A 7,222-nucleotide genomic window follows, 5' to 3' on the forward strand; every position below is an offset into this window, starting at 1 on the left:
AGAACTAATCAAAGCACTCATTGAGTTTAAAGATGTTTTTGCGTGGTCGTATGATGACATGCCGGGTTTAAGCGCCAAGCTAGTGGTTCATAAATTACCCACTGACCCGGCATGCCCTCCCGTCAAGCAGAAATTGAGGAAGTTCAAGACAGATATGAGTGTGAAGATTAAAGAAGAAGTAACCAAGCAGCTGCAAGCAAAGGTTATTCGGGTCACTCGATATCCTGATTGGTTAGCTAATGTGGTGCCAGTACCAAATAAAGATGGGAAGATCAGGGTATGCGTCGACTACCGCAATCTGAACAGGGCCAGCCCAAAAGATAACTTTCCCTTACCCAATATCCATATCTTGATCGACAATTGCGCCGGACGAGAAATCGGATCTTTTGTGGATTGCTATGCCGGGTATCATCAGATTCTGATGGATGAAGAAGATGCAGAGAAGACAGCTTTCATTTCGCCATGGGGGACTTATTGCTATCGGGTAATGCCATTCGGTTTAAAGAACACTGGGGCAACGTACATGAGAGCAATGACTACTGTGTTCCATGATATGATGCACAAAGAGATTGAGGTGTACGTAGATGATGTGATCATCAAATCCAAGCGTCAGGAAGACCACGTAGCAGACCTTAGGAAGTTTTTTGAAAGACTTCAAAGGTACGACATTAAGCTCAACCCAGCCAAATGTGCATTTGGTGTTCCATCTGGAAAGCTGTTGGGATTCATCGTCAGTCGGCGAGGCATTGAGTTGGACCCGTCAAAGATCAAATCCATCCAGGAATTGCCTCCCCCGAGGAATAAAACAGAAGTAATGAGTCTGTTGGGAAGGTTGAACTATATCAGCAGGTTCATCGCTCAGCTCACAACGACTTGTGAACCCATTTTTCGGCTACTGAGGAAAGATGTTGCAATAAAGTGGACGACAGAATGTCAGGAAGCCTTCGACCAAATCAAGGGGTATCTGTCAAACCCACCTGTGTTGGTTCCACCTGAACCAGGAAGACCGTTGATTCTCTATCTAACGGTACTGGAGAATTCATTTGGGTGCGTACTGGGGCAACATGACATCACAGGAAGGAAAGAGCAAGCCATCTATTATCTCAGCAAGAATTTTACAGTCTATGAGGTCAAGTACACTCAGCTTGAGAAGACATGTTGTGCCCTAACTTGGGTAGCACAGAAGTTTAAGCATTATCTGTCGTCGTACACCACTTACCTTATTTCACGCCTGGATCCATTGAAGTATATTTTTCAGAAGCCTATGCCCACAGGGAGATTGGCAAAATGGCAGATATTACTCACAGAGTTCGACATTGTCTATGTGACGAGGACGGCCATGAAAGCCCAAGCATTGGCTGATCACTTGGCTGAGAATCCTATTGATGAAGAATACGAGCCTTTAAGGACGTATTTCCCAGATGAAGAAGTGATGCATATAGAGAAGTTAGAACTGACTGAGGAACTAGGATGGAAGCTTTACTTTGATGGGGCTGCGAATGCGAAAGGAGTTGGAATAGGAGCGGTACTTATTTCTGAAACAGGACATCACTATCCTGTTACAGCTCGGCTACGTTTCTATTGTAGCAACAACATGGCTGAATATGAGGCATGCATTTTGGGCCTACGATTGGCTGCAGACATGGATGTTCAGGACGTCTTGGTCTTGGGAGACTCGGACCTCCTAGTACATCAGATTCAGGGTGAATGGGAAACACGTGATTTAAAGCTTATACCTTATCGACAATGTTTGCATGATCTGAGCAAGCAATTTCGATCAGTGGAGTTCAGACACATCCCTAGAGTTCACAATGAGGTGGCCGATGCTTTAGCCACTTTGGCATCGATGTTGCACCATCCAGACAAAATCCATGTTGACCCGTTGCATATTCAGGTTCGTGATCAGCATGCCTACTGCAACGTGATAGAAGAAGAAATGGATGGCGAACCATGGTTTTATGATGTCAAGGAATATCTCAGGATGGGGATATATCCGGAGCAGGCAACCGGAGATCAAAAGAGAGCCATTCGACGACTGACAAATGGATTTTTCCTCAGCGGAGGAATGTTGTACAAAAGAACCCCAGATCTGGGATTGCTGAGATGTATTGATGCGGGTCAAGCCACGATAGTGATGACAGAAGTACATGCTGGAGTCTGTGGGCCTCATATGAGCGGATATGTATTGGCAAAGAAGATTCTGCGAGCGGGATATTATTGTCTCACTATGGAGCATGATTGTATCAGTTTAGTGCGAAAATGCCATCAGTGTCAAATCCACGGAGATCTGATTCATTCTCCACCAACGGAATTGCACACAATGTCAACACCATGGCCATTTGTGGCATGGGGCATGGATGTCATTGGGCCTATTGAGCCGGCAGCTTCGAACAGTCACAGGTTCATTCTGGTAACCATCGATTATTTCACTAAGTGGGTTGAAGCCAAAACTTTCAAGTCAGTAACTAAGAAGGAAGTGGTGGATTTTGTCCATTCTCATATCATCTGTAGATTTGGGATCCCGAAAGTGATAATCACGGACAATGGTGCTAATCTTAACAACAACTTGATGAGAGAAGTATGTGAACAGTTTAAGATTACACACCGTAATTCCACCCCGTATCGGCCCAAGGCGAATGGAGCGGTTGAGGCAGCCAACAAAAACATAAAGAAGATATTGAGGAAAATGGTTGAAGGATCCAGACAATGGCATGAAAAGCTACCATTTGCATTGTTGGGATACCGCACTACTGTTCGTACTTCAATAGGTGCGACTCCTTATTTGTTGGTATACGGAACTGAAGCACTAATACCAGCAGAAGTTGAAATTCCATCCCTTCGAATTGTCGCTGAGGCCGGGATTGATGATGATGAATGGGTCAAAGCCCGACTAAAGCAGTTGAGCTTAATTGATGAAAAAAGATTGGCAGCAGTATGCCATGGCCAATTATATCAGAAGAGAATGGAAAGAGCATACAATAAGAAGGTGCGCCCCAGGAAATTTGAAGTGGGGCAGCAGGTATTGAAACGGATCCTCCCACATCAGATTGAGGCAAAAGGCAAGTTCGCCCCGAATTGGCAAGGGCCGTATGTCATGACCAGAGTATTATCCAACAGCGCTTTATGTCTGACAGATGTCGAAGGAAGATGCATCGACATGGCTATCAATTCTGATGCAGTCAAGAGATATTACGTGTAATTCTCTTTTGTTGTTTATTTGTCTGTCCGTACTTGGTGTTTATCGGATAATGAAATGACAGAGGCAATTCTTTCTTCTATCCAAACACTGTTACCCTTGCTTTACCCCTTTGAGCCTTACTTATTCTTTCATACCCCTCTCTTGAAATCATTAACAAAAATGAAAAATAATGAAAAAAGAGAGAAAAGAAGGAAAATAATAACAAAAAAAAGGAAGTTCGCAAAAGAAAAATAATGGAACCGAATGAACTACGTTCGGCCTCATTCCTCAAAGAGGATACGTAGGCGCCTCACGGCTCGGTCGTAATGTAACAAAAGTCAAAAATTCCCCGAGAAAAACTGGGGCAGAAGTTATGTTTAAAATTTTGAAAAAAAGAGAGAAGGTTTTGATTCCAAGAGTTGTAATGTTTCACCCATCAAAGTTATTTTGAATTTTTATATCCTTTCTTTTAAGTCCCACATAAAACCCATACTGATATCCAAAAAAGACCTCCCGATCAGTATCCGAGAGGTGCCAAGACAGTCAAGTGAAAGTCGAGGATAACACGTTGGTCCCCGACCGAATAAGAATCATGAGCTGAAAGAATTGATAGCCATAAGAATTCCCAACAGAGAGAATCTTACCGGCAATACTCCAATCCCCGGCTGAGAGAAGCAAAATGAGAGAGTCTTATCGGTGAAAACCTTCACAGGCACCATAAGGCGACGGGAGCTGTGAGAACTGAGAGAGTCTTATCAGTGAAAACCCCTCGAAGGGCACTATGAGGCGACAAGATAGATTGGCGGAAGGAATCCGCATTTTGCGAAGAATTGGGACACCTATTTATCCCTAGCAAGTGAGGACATCAGAAAGATTGATCGACACAAATAGACTGGGTTGATTAATCCGGAATGCACGACATGATCGTTGGAATCGGTTATACCACCCAGATAAGTTCATTTCTTTTCTTTTCTCCAGCATTTGTTCAGAACGATTTTCTCTTTTTCTATCCTTTCATTTCTTTGTTTAAAAGACTTTCTCCAAAAATTTATTTTTTAGAAAGGTCTTTCAAAGCTTACTACCAACTGCCAAAATGGTACAATGCAAAATGAGAAGAGGACAGGCCAGAGACAAGGCAATAAGACAAAAGACGTTGGTTGCAAGGCCGAATAATATTGGTCTAAAATGGCAAGGAAAGCACGGGAAAGAACCGGAAAAACAACAAGTTGAAGAAATTGTGGGCTAAGTTCCAAGAGAATTCCTAGCAGAACTCCGACCGATTATCGACCAAAGTTCCGAGGTAGTCGGACAACGCAGAGCGGGAAGGGAGGAAAGGAAAATGCATTTTCAGCAAAATAACCCCCAGCAAGTTTCGAGAAACAGAACGGAGAAGTGATAAATGAAAAAACCATCCCCAGCAGAATGTTATCCCCAGCGAATAACATCATCCCAACAAGTTTTGGGAATGCCAAACAGGAATAAGGGAGGAACCATCCCCAACAGGAGTGGCACGACCACTCACCATGTTTTAAAACTAACAAATTTTCTTAGATTTGAAGCAGGAAAAGGAAGTCTTATTAATGGCGAAAAACATGCCACAAGGAAAAGCACCAGAACTGGGGCAGAAAATTTTCTGCCACCGTTGAAAATTTTCTCGGAGACACGAGGAAACAAATTCAAGTTATTACTTACCATTAGGCGCCCACCTGTATAACAAGGGAACACATTTCAGTTTTTCATTTCCTGTCCTAGGCGCCCACCAGTATAATGCGGGAATACATTTCTATCTTTTTATTTTATGTCCTCGGTCGCCCACCAGTATAATACGGGCATACATTTCTATCTTTGCATTTCATGTCCTCGGTCGCCCACCAGTATAATGCGGGCATACCTTTCAGTTTTTCATTTCCTGTTCTAGGCGCCCACCAGTATAATGCGGGAATACATTTCTGTCTTTTCATTTCATGTCCTCGGTCGCCCACCAGTATAATGCGGGCATACCTTTCAGTTTTTCATTTCCTGTTCTAGGCGCCCACCAGTATAATGCGGGAATACATTTCTGTCTTTTTATTTCATGTCCTCGGTCACCCACCAGTATAATGCGGGCATACCTTTCAGTTTTTCATTTCCTGTTCTAGGCGCCCACCAGTATAATGCGGGAATACATTTCTGTCTTTTCATTTCATGTCCTCGGTCGCCCACCAGTATAATGCGGGCATACCTTTCAGTTTTTCATTTCCTGTTCTAGGCGCCCACCAGTATAATGCGGGAATACATTTCTGTCTTTTCATTTCATGTCCTCGGTCGCCCACCAGTATAATGCGGGCATACCTTTCAGTTTTTCATTTCCTGTTCTAGGCGCCCACCAGTATAATGCGGGAATACATTTCTGTCTTTTCATTTCATGTCCTCGGTCGCCCACCAGTATAATGCGGGCATACCTTTCAGTTTTTCATTTCCTTGTTCTAGGCGCCCACCAGTATAATGCGGGAATACATTTCTGTCTTTTCATTTTATGTCCTCGGTCGCCCACCAGTATAATGCGGGCATACCTTTCAGTTTTTCATTTCCTGTTCTAGGCGCCCACCAGTATAATGCGAGAATACATTTCTGTCTTTTCATTTCATGTCCTCGGTCGCCCACCAGTATAATACGGGCATACCTTTCAGTTTTTCATTTCCTGTTCTAGGCACCCACCAGTATAATGCGGGAATACATTTCTGTCTTTTCATTTCATGTCCTCGGTCGCCCACCAGTATAATGCGGGCATACATTTCAGTTTTTCATTTCCATGTCCTAGGCGCCCACCAGTATAATGCGGGAATACATTTCTATCTTTTTCATTTCATGTCCTCGGTCGCCCACCAGTATAATGCGGGCATACCTTTCAATTTTTCATTTCATGTCCTAGGCGGCAACCAGTATAATGCGGGCATACATTTCATATTTTTCACTCAGGCACCCACCTGTATAACGAGAGGAATACTTTTCAGTCTTATACTGCAAATCTTGAAATCAGTAACCCACCGGAATGCAGAAGGTTACAACAGGAATCCCCAGCAGAAAACAATAAAAAATCCCCAGCACCGGAAAGCAGAAGGTTGCAACAAGAGGTCCCAGCACAAATTCAAGCGCATGAGTCAAAAGGAAGAAAGACGCGTCTTGAAAGAAGCGGCCTATGAACATCAAATTATGCCCAGCATAACAAATCTGATGAAGAAAGCCGTATCCCCAGAGGAACCACCGAAAAGCTTAATGAAGGAGGCCATATCCCCAACGGACCGAACAAAATGATGAAAACTGGTATTCAGAAAAGCAAAAGGCCAGTTTCATCCCCAAGTTCTCGGAAGAAAGGCACCAGAAGAAGCACAAGCCGACAAGAAAGCAGGGCAACAAGAACGAGTTAAAGATAGATGAGATTTTATGATCCGTAGTCTAGCCTAGCCTCTTGTTTTCTTTTAATCACGGTGTAACAAGGAGATCGATAAGCAGTGGTAATAGCGTGCAACAGCAGTAACATTGCAGTCCCATGGTAGTCTCAGCTACCAAAACTTCCCGAACTACATTAACATGATTCCCCTTTAGCCAGGGATATGTAGGAAACCTTTGAAGCAAAGGTTCGGTTAAACCTTTTTCAAAAAAATGCTTCACACGGAGTACTCGGATGGGAAAAAATCGCTCGTTTTATCTTTGCACGAAAACCCTTCGTGTCTTCAGGCAAAGAGGGGCAGCTGTAAGCACGTGATTTTTGCCCTATGAAAGAATTACTCCCAAAAATTCAAAATAAAATAATTTTCCTTGTGTGCAATTTTTGTGTTCTTCGTGGCATTTCTGTGTAATTATTTGCATTTTTGTCTTTGCATGTTTATTTGTTAGGTTAATAAAAAATATAAAAAATATGTCGCATTTGCGTTTAGTATTTAATTAAGTTTGTTTACAAAATGAAAAAATCATAAAAATAATGTACTCTGCATTTTTAGCACTTAATGTCCAAATTGGGTGATTTTCTCGTTAGTCGCTATTTAATTGTGTGTTAACTGTTAT

Source organism: Nicotiana sylvestris, chromosome 6, assembly GCF_000393655.2.
Source record: "Nicotiana sylvestris chromosome 6, ASM39365v2, whole genome shotgun sequence".
Classification (NCBI taxonomy): domain Eukaryota; kingdom Viridiplantae; phylum Streptophyta; class Magnoliopsida; order Solanales; family Solanaceae; genus Nicotiana; species Nicotiana sylvestris.